The sequence below is a fragment of the Stegostoma tigrinum genome, chromosome 12 (assembly GCF_030684315.1).
Source record: "Stegostoma tigrinum isolate sSteTig4 chromosome 12, sSteTig4.hap1, whole genome shotgun sequence".
NCBI classification, from domain to species: domain Eukaryota; kingdom Metazoa; phylum Chordata; class Chondrichthyes; order Orectolobiformes; family Stegostomatidae; genus Stegostoma; species Stegostoma tigrinum.
The window spans coordinates 37357585-37377344 of NC_081365.1; positions in this window are offsets into that span (position 1 = coordinate 37357585).

Here is a 19760-nt window from a genome sequence, read left to right on the forward strand (position 1 = left end):
ATAGATCAAACAAGCCATTCCCGTTAAAGAGAGGAAATTTTTGTACTTGTACGTTTGATTATAGCAATCATACCAGAACAAAAAACTTATATCTATCAGGAAAGATTGAACAAACTAGCTTCTCTTCTTCAGAAGCATTTTAAAACTGAATATGATAAGAAGCATATTGGGAGATATTAGGTTAGATGACTGAAAACTTAGTCAAAGAAGTGGGTTTTAAGGAATGTGTTAAAGGAGGAAAATGGAGTACAGAGGCAGAAGGGGTTGATTAGTGTATCTCAGAGGTTGGCAAATAGGCAAAAGAAGGCGCTGCTATTTGCATTGATTAAAGTCAAGGATGCAGGAAAAGCCTGAATTACGAGAGTACAGACGTTTCATAAACCTATGGGACTTGATGAGATTACAGAACCAGGGGCCAGGTCATGGTCAAATTTGAAAACAAAGATGGGAATATTAAAATGAAGACATTTCTTCACTGGGTGTCAATGTATGCTAGCAAGCATACAGATGATCATGTCTTGGTACAAGTGACAATACGTGAAGAAGAGTTTTCAGTGGCCTGAAAGTTATAAGTAGTAGAATGTAGGAGATCAGCTTGAAGTTCATTGGTACATTTGAGTTTAGAGATCACAAAGGTATCAATGAGAGCTCCAACATCAACAAATGAGCTGTGACAAGGATGGAGTCAGGCCATGTTATGGAGTTGGGAATGCCTTTTGAAGATCAAGCATACATATGGTTTGGAAACTCATCTCAGGCACAGCAGGTGGAGGCTTGCTGCTAGATTGATATCCACTGCAGGCCAAGACTTATACAGCAAATCAAGCCAGAGCTGTTTGATGGGTGGAAGAGTTTTTGGAGTGGAGTTGAGGTTTGGAGAGGTCAACAGTAGGGTCAAAAATATGGCCTCAACAGACCTTACGTATCCCCCCTCCACTTCCCAGGTTCTTTGGCCAGTCAATAAGTGCCTTTGAATGATGGACTTACCACAGGGGAGAGTATAAATTAAAACACCAAAGAGCAAACTCGGTTAATCTCAGATGGTTGCCGTACAGAGGAATGATATTGGTGGCGAGAGAACGGAGTTTGGAATGGGATGAGAAAATATGGGACAGTGTTTTACATTCTCCCCTGTGCATGGCTTGGAGGTGGCAAAAATATTCATTCAGGCAGAATGGTGATTGGCATTTAGAGTAGAAACCCATCTCCACCCTGATTAAATCCAAAATGGAAAGACATATGGATGGATGACTTCCTTGACCTAAAGTCCATTGAGGCCCATAAGTACAATTAATGCTCACTTAAGAGAGCCTTTATACTGGCACAGTGGTGGACGGACTTGTCACACCATGGGGAGTATTACATTCAAATCTGCATGGCCTCCTTGAAGTTTCCCAGGGTGGAGGTGTCTCTTATTTAAAGAGACTCAGTGCCTGACTGAGATACTGGACATCAGTAATTAGGGGAGTGCTGCTAAATCTACCACCCTGCCCTTGCTCTAACTCCTTCTTGCAGCCCATTCTTCATCCCTCAGGACTAGTCCATCTGTTACCTACCCCTGGACAGGGTGGCTGCATGATCCTGGGTCTCCATTGGTAGGAGGTGGCACTGCTGCCATCCTTTGATTGGCTTTTTTCTGGCAGAGTATCCCAGCCCAGAATTCTGATCCCTTGAAAGATCTTCCACTGATCTCTTAGCTGCCTAATTGGCACATGACAATTTCCAAGGAAGCAATGGATTTTCTTGCTGTGTCTTCAGCTGGGGCCAGAGTAACTTGCCATCTCTTTAAAATTCCCTCTACCAACTTCAGTCTTCCTGCTGTGACATCGGAAAGAATTTTCTGCTCTGACAGTATATGATATCAGGTAAACAACCTGATACCTCAGCAATAGGGGAAGAGCTGAGAACAGTGTGCTGAGGTAGAGATGGGTGTTCACAGCACATTGGTGAAATCCAACATATTGGTGTTTATGGATGATGTCACCAAGGGGCAGCACAGAAATGAGAAATTGACAAGGCTCAGCATGGATCTGTTGTCAATTCATTATTAACCCCTGATGCCACTGGTATACACCAACTTCCTGATGAAGTTATCCTTCCACGTCAGTAAACACCAAAAACACCTAGCTATGTATTGCTTAGTGATTACTTACGAGTATTCAATCAAAGAATGTCTGGAAGTGTGAGTGTGGGCTCCAATTATAAAATCTACAACACGGGATTATGTTTTTGGATGGTGAAATATTAGACTAGCTATCTAGGCTACCTGCAAATTATATCTCCTACTTGTTGTTTGAAGTCCTCTTGAGGTCACTGCCTGAAGTTAGATCTGACCCAACAGCGCCAGGACCTCTACCATGAGTAGGGCAAGGGGCAGATCCCCTACTCTTCCTCAGTTGGCACAGGAATTGAATCCTATGCTGTTTGACAACGATAATACAAGCTCTAATTTTACTGCCAACTTGTGATTGACCAGGAATCTCTTCTCCTCTTACTGCAAGGCATTAGTACCTGTTAGAAGGATTTGCAGGATGAAACACAACCTGCTTCATCACGTCGTGAAAACATCTCCCTTGGTCATCTAGTCTGAAGTGGCCCTTGAATTGGAGCTTATTTTGGGCTCAGATTTAGGCATAGCCCCCATTGCACTCTGTTATTGGCAAAACTCTTGTAAATTATTCCCTAAGGTTTTAAATGTCATTTCTTTCAATCGTGGAATACCCCATTTTGAACAAATATTGCTCCATTTATTTCTGCACTTTGTATTTATCGTTTCCTCTAGCCAAAGAGGCAGATGAATGGCCATCAAAGATCACTTCCATCTTCAAAGGAGTGCCAACGTAAGTGGCATTATGGGTGACGATAGAATTTAGAAATCTTGTTCCGGACAAAGAATGAAAAATGTTGGAATACCTCCACAAATGCTGGAATCCCATCACTCAGACACCTGTTATTTACATGTGCATAGTACCCAGTAAGGTCACAGCTGATTCTGAGAGTGAACAGAACCCCTCACACTTCTGTTTATACCTGTCAGCCAGGACTCCCTGATCAGACCAAGTTAACAGCCACAATCAGGGAACTCGTGTTCTATGTGGTCCACCTGGCTAGCCTCATTCCAATCATTGAAAATGTGTTTAATCTTATTTGTTTCAGTATGATAAGCAACTCTGCCAAATGTATGAGCTCCAGTTCCATGCAAGTTAATTAAACAAAGCCATTTCTTGCTATTTAAAATTTAATGTAATTGGTTTCATTTCGTATAATCTATGTAAAGTCATGAGTTTCATAAACTCAGAAGTTTCCTAGCTTTTTACAGCTTGTTAATGTATTGAGATGGTGATTAAACCAAACCTGTTTCAGTTTCTCTATGCTATGCAAATCAATACTGCAATAAGACAGTCTCACTAGATGAGCTTGTATCAAATCATATCATCAGCATGCTTCACAAACTCTTCCTTTCCCGATTTAGTTTTTTTTTCATTACTGTTTGCTCACTTCCTCTCTACACAGATGGATTCAACACATTAACAAGATGCCCACAAATATCCCTCCTAATTGTTGGGTCATAAAAAAATAAAAAATAATTTGTGGCTCTCCCTTCATTGACTGATGCCCCTTGTCTTCTACTTTCTAGTTTATGTTTCCTCACAGTTTGCTATCTGGCTCCGAGGTAAAGACATAGAGCTTTACAGCATGGAAACAGACCCTTTGGCCCAACTTGTCTGCGCCAACTAGACATCCCAATCTGACCTAGTACCATTTGCCAGCATTTGGTCTATATCCCTCTAAGCCCTTCCTATTTATGTACCCATCCCGATGCATTTTAAATGTAATTGTACCCTCCTCTACCACTTCCTGTGGCAATTCATTCCATATACACATCACCCTCTGTGTGAAAAGGTTACCCCTCTGGCCATTTTTAAATCTTTTCCTCTCACCTTAAAACTATGCCCTCTAGTTTTGGACTCCCCAACCTTAGGAAAATGACCTTGGCTCTTCACCCTATCTATGACGTTCATGACCTTATAAACCTATTTAGAAGTGCATTGAATCTTTCTGATTAATTTTCAAAGCCCACCAGGAGCATTGGGGGAAAAATGGCCAGGACCGAAAAGGTAAAAATGCTAAGGCTTAGCCCAAGGCCTGGACTGAACAAGACCAGACCCTATCGGAGATCGTTCATTGGCATTTAGGTCTGTATGAAGGAGAAAAGATTTGAGTTGTAATATTTAAATTGCCTGTTGTCTATGCCTGGAATAAAAGCAGAATATTGTTGATTCTGGAAATCTGAAGCAAACGCAGAGACTGAATATCATGACTCCCTTGCCCACAAAGGAGGAAATCATAGCTTTTAAAAAGAAAAACACAGGAATGATACTTTTGCCAGCTAGAGTATCCTGGCTACGCAGCATTGATTGCCCATCCCTAATTGCCCTGGAGAAGGTGAAGGTGAGCTATCTTCTTGAACTGCTGCTGTTCATGGGAGAGGGTGGATGTGCTCCTAAGATGCTGCTTGACCTGCTGTGTTCATCCAGCTCCACACTTTGTTATCTAGGTAAACTCACAGTCCTGTTAAGAAAGGATTTCCACCATTTTGACCCAGATCATTAAAAAAAGGAAGCTATGTGGAAAAGTGAAATAGAGAAGTGGTAAAATATTATGGAATGTTAGAAAAGTGAAGCAATAAAACAATGTGTCTTGTGGAATTGAACTGTGATTGACTAATGGTGAGTTTATGATCACATCTTTAATGCGGACTAATTTATAATCCTTAAGCAGCTTTTAATTGTACAATGATAGATTTTTACAGGCATAACGTTTCTAATAATCCATTTCTTTGAAAAAATAGTTTGTTCTCACATGCCTGGCAGATGTGTGTATTCACATATAGATTACTGAAGTATTTATACAAATCTATGGTGTTTGCTTCAGCAAAACTGTTTAAAAGTATAAATGGGAAGGAACTCCATTTCTCTACACACAAATATTCAAATATTGAACCTTGATTATTGTGTATGCCATATTGTAAATTAGAAATAATAAGACAATAAAGCTTATTCTAATCATACCGATCCTATACACAAACAAACCTCCCATTAACCCCAAGAAACTCTTAGCATCAGGATAACTGACAGTTGGCCTAATCCTTTACATCTGTTTTCCTGGTCCACTCATTCTCTTTTCTATATTTTACCTTTTACAGTACATCTGCATCTCATCATTTTCTTTGATGTCCTTTTTAATCCTGTTTCGAGTGCATGTTTGTTTTTCTAATGCCTGCTTAATATCATACCCACTTAATCTAATAAATTAGTTGAGTGATTGGAGATGAGTAATCATAGCAGGGTGTATACTTCAAGATCAATAGCTTTTCAAATGAAAGCATTTTCTTAAAGTTGTCATAAAGCACATGACATAATTTCACTCAGAACAAATCTTTACAGACTCAACGCCTATTACAGTTCTGAAAGAAACAAATTGAATTAAAATTCAATGGAGAATGGAGTGCTAGCATGCAAACTGAGTTAGATAACTTAATGGAGCCAAAAATAGCATGGGGTCTTCAAAAAGTGCAAGAAAGACTAATTTTGAAAAGCTAGACATAGCATTCGGTCTTGTCAGATGTAATGACAAGGCTGGTTAGAAATTGTTTCAACCAATTTCCCACCAGATACTCAGTCAGATTGGCAGGATGGTCCTCTATGAGAATGGGAAAAGGTTTCAGAAAGAATGTTGACACAAAGGGGTCTTGGAGTTGGGGGATTTTTATTTTAACGAAGAGACAAATGGGAAAATGTGATGGTGATGGTGAAAAAACGAGATATTGTGGGAGAAGCCAGATATTGCAAAGTGTGACATTGCATAAAATGGTTCCCATTGAGCGTCGGGGTTGGCTAATGGACAGAATAAGTTGATTGCAGGGATTCCATTGCAGGGATTTTAAAAGCTACCTTGGTAACCCAGGGAGTCCTGGCCCCCAAACAGTGAAATAAAGTAACTCAGTAATCTGGCCCTCTTGATTTCAATGCTCCTGAGGCTTTGGAATCCAGTCCTAGGTGTAAAAATGAAAATTCAGTTATAATGGTGGCACTCAGACTTCAGTGATCAACTTGCCTCCTGAAAACAAGCTGTTTAAAACATTATGTGAGAGCACAGGAGTTGAATCAGTGTTGGTTTGCATACTGCAAGATAGTAAGAACTGCCGATACTGAGGTCAGAGATAACACCTGGCCTTCTGTGTTCCTCCAGCTCCAAACTGTGTTTTCTCTTGGTTTGCATACTATTTTCTGCATAAAAATAGGCCCTGTGAGCTAGCAATCCAAGCTCACGGTTATGCTTCATACGAACCTCTTCACACCATTTTCATTTAACATCATTAATGCACCCTTGTTTTCTACTCTTCCATGTGTGTTTATCTGTCTTCCTTTTAAAAACGTCTGCTTGTCACCTCAGCAAATTTTGTATTATCTCTTGGGTAAAGTTCTCCTGCATTTCCTATCAGATCCGATATTGCCTATTGTCGATGTCCGGAATAAAAGCAAAATATTGTTGATTCTGGAAATGTGAAACAAACACAGAGAATGCTGGAGCTCTGGTGGGTTGTCTGGTGGCATCAATGGAGAGAGAAACAAAGTTAATGTTTTGAGTTGAATATGACTATTCTTCGGAATTGAGGGGTTCAGGTGTTAAGGAAAAATTCTGAAGAAGAGTCATAACAAATTTACATTAACTGTGTTTCTCTCTCTACAGATGCTGATTTTCTGCAGCATTTTCTGTGTTTTTTTTAAACTTTATTTCTGTCTCCTGGTTCTGGTATCACCAGCAAGTAGAAACATCTTCCTACCGTATCAGTTCCTCTAATACATTACCAATGACACCAAAAATAGCTGCTTCCTTGTTGTGCCATGGTATCTTTTACATTCATCAGAGAGGGAGAAAGGAGACTCAGTTTAACATCTTATCTAGAAGACAGGTCTACAATGCAGCGTTCTTTCAATGTTGCACTGAAGTGCCAGCATAGATTTTCATGCTCACTTTCAGTCATAGAGATATACAGTGCAGAGAGGTCCTTTGGTCCACTTCATCCATGCTGAAAAGATATCCTAAATAAATCTAGTTCCATTTGCCAGCATTTGGCCCATATCCCTCTAAACTCTTCTTATTCATATACCTATCCAGATGCCTTTCAAATGTTATAATTCTATCAGCCTCCACCACCTCCTCTGGCAGCTTATTCACACACACATTACCGTCTGCGTGAAAAGGTTGCCCTTAAGTCCCTATTGTATCTTGTCTCTCTCACCTTAAACCTAAGCCCTTGAGTTTTGGACTCCACCACAGTGGGGAGAGGACCTTGTCTATTTACCCATCCATGCCCCTCATGATTTCAAAGGCCACTATAAGGTCACACCTCAGCCTCCGATGCTCCAGAAAAAATAGCCCCAGCCTATTCATCCTCCCTGTGGCTCAAGCACTCCAAATCTGGCAACATCCTTGTAAAACTTTTCTGACCCTTTCCAATGTCACAATGTCCTTCCTATAGGAGGGAGACCAGAATTGCACGCAATACTCCAAAAGCAGCTAACCCTATGTCCTGCTGAAGTAAGACTCCAGCTCACAATCTTTTAATGGAAAAGTGAAATAGAACCATAGCTGACACTCATGAATTCAGTGTGTAACTTGAACGTAGAACATAGAACAGTACAGCACAGTACAGGGCCTTCAGCCCACAATATTGTGCTGACCTATTATCCTACTAAGATCAAACTACCCTGCATACCCTACATTATACTATCATCCATGTGCCTATTCCAAGAGTTGCTTAAATGTCTCTAATGTATCTGACTCCACTACCACGGCCGACAGCGCATTCCACACACCCACCACTCTCTGTGTAAAGAACCTATGTCTATCATCTCCCCTATACCCTCCGTCAATCACCTTAAAATTATGCCCCCTCGTAATAGTAATTTCCATCCTAGGAAAAAGTCTCTGGCATCCATTCTATCTGTGCCTCTCATCATCTTGTGCATCTCTGTCAAGTCACCTCTCATACTTCTTTGCTCCAATGAAAAAAGCCCTAGCTCCCTCAACCTTCCCTCATAAGACCTGCCCTCCAGTCCAGGCAGCATCCTGGTAAATCTCCTCTGCACTCTCTCTCAAGCTTCTACACCCTTCCCATAATGAGGTGACCAGAACTGAACACACGCTTTTGGAGTGCACTTGGATTTGCATCTAAACAAAACAAAACTAAATAGCTGAATGCTGAAAATCAGAAACAAAACATAAATTGCTGGGAAAACTCAGCAGGTCTAGCAGCACTTGAGAGAAAGCAGAGTCCAGTGACTCTTCAGCACAGAAGCAATTTTCCAGCAATTTCTGTTTTTGTTCAGGCTTATACATTTTCACTTTTATAAGCAATGAGCATTTCTGGAGTCTCAGAAGTAAATCATGTCTGTCCTATCTTTTCTATGATTTTACACTGTCAGTCCTATCTTTTCTATGATTTTACACTGTCAGTAAATGTTCACCTCATTGTTTCCTTGCATTTGACACTCATAAAATGCAAAACCAGGCAAACATACACTCTATGTTTTACATTTCAGACAGAGGTTTTCTTGACATTAGTGTCAACAAGTTCAGCACTGAAGTCTTCAATATTGTATTGTCAGGAGTCACAAGTTCAGCACTGAAGTCTTCAATATTGTATTGTCAGGAGTTACATTCCAACAGATTTATTTGAAATCACAAGCTTTCAGAGTGCACTTTACCTGATGAAGGAACAACACTCTGAAAGCTTGTGATTTCAAATAAATCTGGCCCAATATAACCTGGTGTCATGAGACTTCTGACTTTGTTCACCTCAGTCTAACACCAGCATCTCTGCATCAATATTATATTCATCTTGCTGTATGCTTACACTCAGTTCTGGGTATATTCAGGGTATATTTACAATGTCAAACAAGTATCTCATATCTGACACAGGCTAAAGGTCATCAAAAGAGCAACACAAGCTCACAGCAATCAAAAGAATATGGAAATATATTGATTAAATCTTAGTTGTTGTCAACAGAAGTAAGAGTGTAACGTATCAGATGACATATAAATAGTTGCTCGAAGTTGAATGTAACAACTGTTCCAAATATAACTCATCCAATATCCTCATAACACCAACTGCACCACAGAAAAAACGTTGGCAGCAGTACAGAGTTCTCAAGCTGTTGGAGCTCAAGCTGAATGTGTGATCCAGGGAGATTGTTTGCTGCACATAGCACATTCCAGATTTGAAGTATTGAAAGCAGTGAGGATGTTATCATCGTCTTATCCCACTTGTTTTAGGGTCTTTAGTATTTAGATATAAATATTATAAGCATTGCACCTTCCCAGCAGTATCCCAGAACTCGGGACTGAATGAAACTAAGTATGAGTAGCTGATGCCTATTTGTATTGCGTCTTCGATCCATATCAGTACTCATTTCTGTACAAAAAGATGACTGAGTACATTTCACAACTTATAACAACATATTCAGATCACATTGAAAATGGTTAAATGTAAAGAACAAATTAATTGAAATAAAATGTTGGGAAAGCAATTTAACCTTCCTTAATTTTATTTAATCATAAGTGGTGCAGATGATGTCTATAATTATGCACGAGTGTTTGACTGAGATAAGGCCTTTTGAAATGGTATGCAGAATGAATAGGAAAAAGTTAGGATGTTTATATAAATTGTAAAAACAGTGAGTAGATTGACAACTATGTTCATACTGTCAGAAGGCAAGCCATTCACTAATTTTCTTTTTGTTTGTGAGTATCACTAACAAGATCATTCTTTCCAACCCATTCCTATTTGATCTTGACAACATGGTAAAGAGTTGCATTCTGGGAATCCATGTAGTGTTGGCACATTCACACACCTATGAGGAAAGGAGTTCCTGAACCTGGTGACAGCAAAGGGCTGAATATTATGCTTTTTTGATTAAACGTGAGTTGTGTCAATTTTTTGAAGGGATTCATGCTGCAAGGCCTAGTGAATTCAAATGCTGTATTTTATCAAACACGCCTCATTCATGATATACTCAGCTCCTATGGTGTCTCTTCCACCCAATTCCAACCTCATCTTACCACAGAGTGTTTACAGAACAAATTGCCATTTATCAGAGAGCCACCGAAAGACAAGCATGCCTGGCACCTGTACCACATTTAAAAGGCAGCTGTGAACCAAGATAAGCTTTGACGTTCTGGAATTGCCCTGTTCAGTGGCAGAAAGTCATTCAGAAGACATCGGAGAAAGGGAAGATTGTGCCACATTTCTCTGACAGGAATCTGGAGGTTTTGTGGAGGGCTCGGTGCAGCGAAGGAGTGTCCTCTTCTTGGAAGAGTGACAGAGGTGTCTATCATGAAATCCTGGCAGCCTGGTCTAAAGTCACCACCAAGGTCAGTGTGACCTCAATAGTCTGGACGAACAGCCAACAGTGCTACAAGGTGATAGATTTCCGTTCTTCCTTTGAAGTCACTCAATTATTTAATTAAAACAAAGATCAATGAACAAGTATTACTCACTAGGGGGACAGTGCAACAATAAGACAAATGGAAGAAGATGTCAGATCTTGCAGATATTTTAAATCAATCTGTTCAGAAGAGAGTTAATATACACTTCTGGAGTAGGTGGAATTTGAACCCAGTCCTCCTGAAATTTGCAATACATGCACGAGGACATCCAGTCAAAATACACCTCAGAACTCTGAATCTCTCACTATTGTGATAATATGTCACTTATAATTTTTCTGCCAAATCTATCAACCTTACTAATTGCATCTTCGAAAATTCCCATAAATTTATTAAACAAGATTTCCCTTTTGTAAAACCATGTTGACTCGTTCTAATCATGAAATGTTTTTTAAGTGCATTGTTGCAATTTATTTCTCAATAAATTCCAACATTTTCTCAAAAAAAGATTGTGAGGCTGGATGGCTTGTTGTTCCCTGTTTACTTTGTGTCTCCTTTCTTGTAAAACAGTGCAATGTTTGTCAACTTCTAATCTAATGGAACCATTCCCAAATCAAACAAACTTGGGAAAATCACAGGTGAAGCACCCAGTATCTTTGCATTTTATCTTTTTTGTAATCTTAGAGTGTCAACCATTTGGTCCTAAGACTTTGTTAAATTTTAGTCCCTTAACTTTCTCCAATACTTTTTCAATGTTGGTATTAATTTCCTTGATTTTCTCAATCATTTTAGTCCTTTGCTCAGTCTATTTCTGGAATGAAATGTGCATATTCTTCAGTAAAGACAAACACAAAATATTTGTACTATACCTCTGTTATTTCCATATTCCTATATTTTTTCCTATCTATGCTTCGAAGGTGCCAATTTTTACTATTACAATTTTTACCTTCTTTCTTCTTTTTCATACGATTAAATAAAAAGCCTTACAATCTGCTTTTATATTTTTGGCTCACTTACTCTCATACTGTACTTTTTTTTTCTTTATAAAAAATTTTGATACTCTGTTGCTGTTATTTTAAAAGTACTTCCAATCCTTAAAATTGTTACTATTTTTTGCAACGTTATAAACTTCTTCTTATAATCTTCTTCCAATGTTAATATGTGCCATTTGTCATTTTAATGGCATTTATGAATTGTTGGGTAAAGGGTGTGAATTCTTTTGCCAGGTACAGAAATGTGATATTTAGTTTTTATTGTGTTAGCTATTGAATATTTGGGGTAGTTACATAATAGGCAAAATCAATTTTTTTTTATTCACTCATGGGAAGTTGGTTGAGCCAACATTTATTGCCTGTCCCTAGTTGGCTTTGAGAAAGTGGCGGTGAGCTGCCTTCTTGAACCACTGCAGTCCATGTGCTAAAGGTAGACACACAAAGCTATTAGGGAGGAAATTCCAGGATTTTGATGCAGCAACATTGAAGATTAGGCAATGTATTTCCAAATCAGAGTGGAGAGTGTCTTGGAGGGGAACTTGCAGGTGGTGCTGTTCCGGGTGTGTTATCTTAGGCATGCACACAGGCACAGAAAATAGCAGCTTTTTAAAACTATAATATTGGTCAAATTTATGGGTGGTGATAAGTGACTGTAGTTTGAAAATCAAAGCCTGTGTTGTGAGTAGCTATCAGAGCATGTGTCTCAAGAATTGCTATCAGAATCAGCATTGCATTTGGGAGAGCATGTTCTACTTGAAAAACTCATTGTTTATTTAACCTACTGGTTTATTATATGACATTGCTGTTTCCAAATTATGCACTGCTATCTATAGAGCATTTCATTGAGGACATATCACAATACCAAAAAAACTCCTTCATTTGCACATTTTATTCATTCGGGTAAAACAAAACAACCTTAAGCATGCGCCTTTCCCCATATACTTGTACAAATATACCCACTAACTCAGTGTCATTCAGTCATCTGCAAATCTTTATTGACACATACAAGGACACAGTTGGAATATCTACTGCTTCACATTTGCAGAATAAGTTACGTGGATCCATTTTGAAGGGATTAGAACACCGGCTTTTTCCAACATCAGATACAGTTTCACATTCCTCCTCTATCAAAGAATTGGTTGAACCAATCCCAGATTTCCTTGCATTAACACTTTTAATGTTTAATCCTCTGAATGAATAAAGAAAATAAAAAGGAATATCAGATATCAGAGAGACTTGTGCTCATTGGATATGTAAGGTGATTGTTCTTTGAGGCGATGATGGAATTCACCACTGTTGAGTTCCCTCAAACCAGCCAGGACAGATTTATATCAAATAAAAACCAGAAGTACTGTGGATGCTGTAAATCAGGAACAAAAACAAAGTCGTTGGAAAAGCTCAGCAGGTCTGGCAGCATCTCTAAGTAAAAAACAGTTAACATTTTGGGTCTGGTGACCCTTCCTCAAAACTGATGTTAGCTGGGGAAACGCCAGTTTATATGCAGAAAAAAGGGAGTGGGCTGGGATAGGAAGTAAATGATAGGATAGAGCCTAAAGAGAGTCAAGAGAATTGGACAGGCAAAGAGTTGCTAACGATCAGGCTGGGAGGGGGAATAGTTGTTAATGGGGACCGTTAATGACTACCAACAGATGGTGTGTAATGGCGGGCTATGTGATAACAAGGCCTGATGTGTTGGGAGAGTTTAGGCCCTAAAATTATTGAACTTGATATTGAGTCTGGAGGGCTGCAGGGTCCCCAAGCGGAAAATGAGGTGTTGTTATTCCAGTTTACATTGAGTTTCGCCGGAACACTGCAGGAGGCCAGAGACAGAGATGTTGGCCAGGTTTATAGTGGATATTAGTGGCCAGTCTATCTCCAGAAATGGAAACAGAAATGTTAAGAAAGGGAAGGGAGGAGTCAGAGACACACCATGTGAAAGTGAGGGCAGGGTGGAAATTGGAGGCAAAATTGATAAAGCAGCACCGGTGGTATCAAACAGAAATTGCAGAAACACAGTTCCAAGGAAGGGTCACTGGACCTGAATCATTAACATTGATTTCTCTCCACAGATGCTGCCAGAATTTCTGAGCTTTTCCAGCAATTTCTGTTTTAGTTATCAACTCTTCACATCAGACAGAACATGAATGGGCATCCTTATTGATGTCATTGAAAAAACCCATGCAGTCCGCACAGTTGTTGGTCTGTGGCAGTGTCTTTTCCTGGGAAATCACAGTCCCCTGTGCTGCTCACAGGGGATTTGACAATATTTTCCACTTTCCTGTCAGGGCTAGTGATTGCAAATATTCCATCAGACTCCTTATCTGGTCAGATGAAAATATTGATCATCAGTATCAGAAGGAGATAGAAATGGAGAAAATTCCAAATTTCAGATTGTGGATGCACAGAGCAGGCAATAGAAGCATGTCAATAACCAGTTTAGATGTTTCTCAATATCTCAAGAATTGTGTTCTCCATGATGCATACTGTTAGGCTGAACTCTGTCATCGAGTCTTCCTGGCAATATTTATTCTGTAGATTTTTTTATTGTCTTTAAAAATTTAGATTTCATGCATTAAAGGCATACGGGCTTTGCTAGTTGGGGCAGTATTTATTGCCTATCCTTAGTTGTCATTGAGAAAGGGATAGAGAGTTGCTTTTTTGAAGCACTGCAATCCATTCGGTGTAGATACATCACAATGCTGTCAGAAAGGAAATGCCAGAATTTTGACTCTACCAATTTGAAGCAACAGTGATAAATTTTAAAATTTGAATGGTGAGTGGCTTGGAGGGGAACATTCAGGTGGTAATGTTCCAATGTATCTGCTGCCCTTTTCCTTCTAGATACTATGAACATGAATTTGAAAAGTGCTTCTGAAGGAGCTTTGGTAAATTTCTGCAGTGCATCTTATAGATGGTACACATCATTGTTAATGTGTGTCAGTGGCGTTGGAAGTAGGTATGTTACCAATCAACCAGCCTGCTTTGCCCTGGATGGCTGCAAGCTTCTTGAGTATTATTGGAGCTGTACTCACCCGGGCAAGTGGAGGGTATTCCAACATACTCCTAATTTGTTCCTTTTAGGTAGTGGGATCAAGGTATGAGTTACTTGATGCAGGATTCTCACCTCTGACTGGCTTGTGAGTATCAAGTGGCAATGGTTAAATTCTTTCTAATTGGATATTGTAATTGTTTGGCACTTATATGGCATGAATGTTATTTGGCATTTATCAGCCCAAACCTGGTAACCTGCCTGCCCTGGCCGACCCATTGTCTCCGCCTGCTCCTGCCCCACCGAACTCATCTCCACCTATCTGGGCTCCATTTTCTCCCCGTTGGTCCAGGAAATCCCGACCTATGTCCGTGATACCACCCACACCCTCCACCTCCTCCAGAACTTCCAATTCCCTGGCCCCCAACACCTCATTTTCACCATGGACACCCAGTCCCTGTACACCTGCATTCCCCATGCAGATGGCCTAAAGGATCTCTGCCTCTTCCTGTCCCACAGACCCGACCAGTCCCCCTCCACCGACACCCTCATCTGCCTAGCCGAACTCGTCCTCACCCTCAACAACTTCTCTTTCGATTCCTCCTACTTCCTACAGACAAAGGGGGTGGCCATGGGTACACGCATGGGCCCAAGTTATGCCTACCTCTTTGTAGGTTATGTGGAATAGTCCCTCTTTCGCACCTACACTGGCCCCAAACCCCACCTCTTCCTCCGTTACACTGATGACTGTATTGGCGGCGCTGCCTCTTGCTCCCCAGAGGAACTCGAACAGTTCATCTACTTCACCAACACCTTCCACCCCAACCTCAAGTTCACCTGGGCCATCTCCAACACATCCCTCACCTTCCTGGACCTTTCTGTCTCCATCTCAGGTAACCAACTAGAAACTGATGTTCATTTCAAGCCCACCGACTCCCACAGCTACCTGGAATATGCCTCCTCCCACCCAGCTTCCTGCAAAAATTCCATCCCCTATTCCCAATTCCTTCACCTCCACCACATCTGCTCCCAGGATGAGGCATTCCACTCCCATACATCCCAGATGTCCAAGTTCTTCAAGGACCGCAACTGCTGCCCCGCAGTTGTCGAGAACATCCTCGGCCGTGTCTCCCGCATTTCCCGCACTTCATCCCCGCAATAACTGCCAAAAGAGAATCCCCCTAGTCCTCACATACCACCTCACCAACGTCCGGATACAACGCATCATCCTCCGACACCTCCGCCATCTACAATCCGACCCCACCACTAAAGACATTTTTCCATCCCCACCCTTGTCTGCCTTTTGGAGAGACCACTCTTTCCACGACTCCCTTGTCCACTCCACACTCCCCTCCAACCCCACCACACCCGTCACTTTCCCCTGCAACCACAGGAAGTGCTACACCTGCCCCCACACCTCCTCCCTCACCCCCATTCCAGGCCCCAAGATGACTTTCCACATCAAGCAGATGTTCATCTGCACATCCGCCAATGTGGTATACTGCATCCGCTGTACCAGTTGTGGCTTCCTCTACATTGGAGAAACCAAGTGGAGGCTGGGGGACCATTTTGCAGAACACCTACGCTCGGTTCACAATAAACAACAACACCTCCCAGTCGCAAACCATTTCAACTCCCCCTTCCATTCCTTAGACGACATGTCCATCCTTAGCCTCCTGCAGTGTCACAATGATGCCTCCCGTAGGTTGCAGGAACAGCAACTCATATTCCGCTTGGGAACCCTGCAGCCCAATGGTATCAATGTGGATTTCACCAGCTTCAAAATCTCCCCTCCCTCCCATTGCATCCCAAAACCAACCCAGCTAGTCCCCGCCTCCCTAACTTGTTCTTTCTCTCACCGATCCCCTCCTCCCACCTCAAGCCGCACCTCCATTTCCTACCTACTAACCTTATCCCACCCCATTGACCTGTCCGTCCTCTCTGGACTGATGTATCCCCTCCCTACCTCTCCACCCATACTCTCCTCTCCATCTTCTCCTCCATCCATCTTTGGTCCGTCTCTCCCTCTCTCCCTATTTATTTTCCAATCCTCTCCCCATCCCCCTTTTCTGATGAAGGGTCTAGGCCCGAAACGTCAGCTTTTGTGCTCCTAAGATGCTGCTTGGTCTGCTGTGTTCATCCAGCTCCACACTTTGTTATCTCAGATTCTCCGGCATCTGCAGTCCCCATTATCTCTGGTATTGTCCAGGTCTTGTTGTATTTGGAAATAGATTGTATCAGGATCTGAGAAGCCTTGAATGGTACTGAGCCTTCTGCAATCATCCGTGAATTTCCCCACTTTTGACCTCATGATAAAGGGATGGTTATTGATGAAGCAACTGAAGACGTTTGGGCCTAGGACACTATCCTGAGGAACTCTTGCAGCGATTTCCTGGAACTAAGATAGCTGACCTCCAACAACCACAACCATTTTCCTATATGCCAAGTATGACTCCAATCAGTTGAAAGTTTTCAAAAGTTCCTACTGACTCAAATTTTACTGGGGCTCCTTGATGCCACACTCTGTCAAATGCAGCTTTGATATCGCGGTTTTCATTCACACCTCACCTTTGGTGTTCAGCTTATTGGGAGCGTATGACTCTTGCAGTGAAAACTGAGACATATCCGCCAGATGCTGTAAGTGGGTTTATGGGAGCTGTCATGGAGTTGACCACCACTTTCCCATTGAAAAGGATGAGGTCCAAGCTCGTCATAAAGCCCTGTGCTATTTTAGAATCAAACTCCTCCATGTCCTCTGAAAAAGACAAGAGTGTTTGTGCATGGCAGATCAGTCAATGCAGCAAGGATTTTGGTGTGCACCATTGTTTTTCTGTACTCCGGATTATTAAAGTTCTTAGGGGAGGCAGTGACCTAGTGGTATCATCACTGGGCTTTTATTCCAGAGACCCAGGTAATGTTCCAGGGATCCACGTTCATATCCCACCATGATAGCTGTTGGATTGTGAATTCAATAAAAACCTGGAATGTTGTAGAATGGAGACACCTAGGGGTTCAGGTACATAATTCTTTAAAATTTGTGTCACAGGATGGTTAAGAAGGCACTTACCATACTTGACTTCATTGTTCAGTCCATTGAATATAGAAGTTGGGATGTCATGTTGAGGTTGTACAGAATTTTGGAGAGGCCTTTTCTGGAGTACTGTGATTAATTCTGGTCACTTGCTGTAGAAAGGATATTATTAAATTGGAGAGGGTTCAGAAAAGATTTACAAGGATGTTGCCAGGAACGGAAGGTTTCAGTTATAAAAACAAGCTGGGAATTTTTTCAATGGAGCATGGGATGTTAAGGGATGACCTTATACCAGTTAATAAAATCATGAGTAACACAGATAAGGTGAATAGGAAAGGTCCTTCCTGAGGTTGGGGGAGTTCAAAACTAGGGGGCATATTTTTAAGGTGAGAGGAGAAAGTTTTAAATCAGACATGAGGGGCAACTATTTTAGACAGACAGTGGTTTGTGTGTGGAATGAACTGCCAGAGGAAGTGGTGGATGCGGGTACAGTTACAACATTTAAAAGACATTTAGATAAGTTAGGAAAGGTTTGGAAGGATATTGTTTGGGAACATGCTTGGTATGGACTAGTTGGACTGAAGGGCCTGTTTCCATGTTGTATAATTCAATGACTCTATAGAACATAGAACATAGAACAATACAGCCCAGAACAGGCCCTTTGGCCCTCGATGTAGCGCCGACCTGTGAACTAATCTAAGCCCGTCCCCCTACACTATCCCATCATCATCCATATGCTTATCTAAGGACTGTTTAAATGCCCCTAATGTGACTGAGTTCACTACATTGGCAGGCAGGGTGTTCGATGCCCTTACCACTCTCTGAGTAAAGAACCTGCCTATGAATCTATGATGACCAGGAATCCACTGTCTATTGTCAGAAAAACCCTTCCAGTTCATTAATGTCTTTTAGGGAAGGAAACTGCTGTCCTTACATGGTCTGGCTTACATGTGACTCCAGATTGAGAACAGTGATTGATTCTTAACTGCATTGTGGGCAATTAGTGATGGGAAATCAATGCTGACCTAACCAGACTCATCCCCTTCCCATGGAGTAAAAAAAAATCTGTCCTTTGCAGTGGAACTCATTTGTAACCATGTGTCCCTTGGGAAGTGGCAAACACACTACTTCTTCCTCAACCAGCTGCAGGCTACTCATTCCCAATGAATTCACATGTGTATATTCCTCTTCAGCTTCATGCTGTAAATTACATGTAGTGCCTGAACAGAATATTGTGATGATGCTTCTTCATCAGGAAATTTGTATAGCTCTCACCCTTCATGGTGAAGCTGCACTGCACTGGCCTGTGTAGTATTCAGTTGTTCACTGGTTCAGTATATGAGTATATTAATCTGTTGAGTGCTCTTTCTGCTATTCATCAAACGATGGAATGGAACTGAGAAAGAGAAACTAACTTGAAAGCTAGCAATAAGCTTGACAGGAGACATCTTAAAATTATTCAATAAAACTCCCACTCAGACACAGAAACTAGCTATGCTAACTAGCTGGCTATCCCACTATCTCTGAACTAGCTATGCTGCAGTTCAGGGGATCTGAAACCTAAAAATAAAAAGTGGAGTTAGACCGAGGGAAGGAGGCTGCATGGAATGCAAACATTCACTCCCTCCACCACCGACACTCAGTAGCAGCAGCATGTACCATCTACAAGATGCACTGTGGAAATTCACCAAAGACCCTGAGACAGTGCCTTCCAAACCCACAACCACTTCCACCTAGAAATATAAGGACATCAAATATATGGGAATACGACCATTTGGAAGTTCCCCTCCAGGCCGCTCACCCTTCAGTAATGGAAATATTTTACAGTTTCTTCAGTGTTGCTGAGTCCAAACCCACACATCCCACAAGCAAATTTTTAAAAAAAGAGTCTTGGTGCAGTACTGGAAGCTCAGACTGAGGCCCTGAGAACCCATTTGTTACGGAGGCTTGCGTTCCTGTCATTATGGCTGTAGATACCTGCACTCAATGGACCATGTGGGCTCTCATTGTAGTTCAGCTACATGTATCTGAAGAAACTATTAGCATTGCTGAAGTGTTGGCCTAGGAGAATGCAAGTGACTTCATGGATCACAAACCTGTTGTCTTGCCTCTGGATAACAAAATTCATGCCCTTACCAACATCACCCTACAACTTTCTTTGCTATTGTTTTTCAGTCAACTTGTGCAGACTTCCACAAAGCAAGTGAGGATGCTGTAATCGGAAGCAGAGTTCCCAGGGCCAAATCTGCTTGAAGCTTCATTCCGCATCTCTATCTGTAGTCCCGCGCAGTGAATG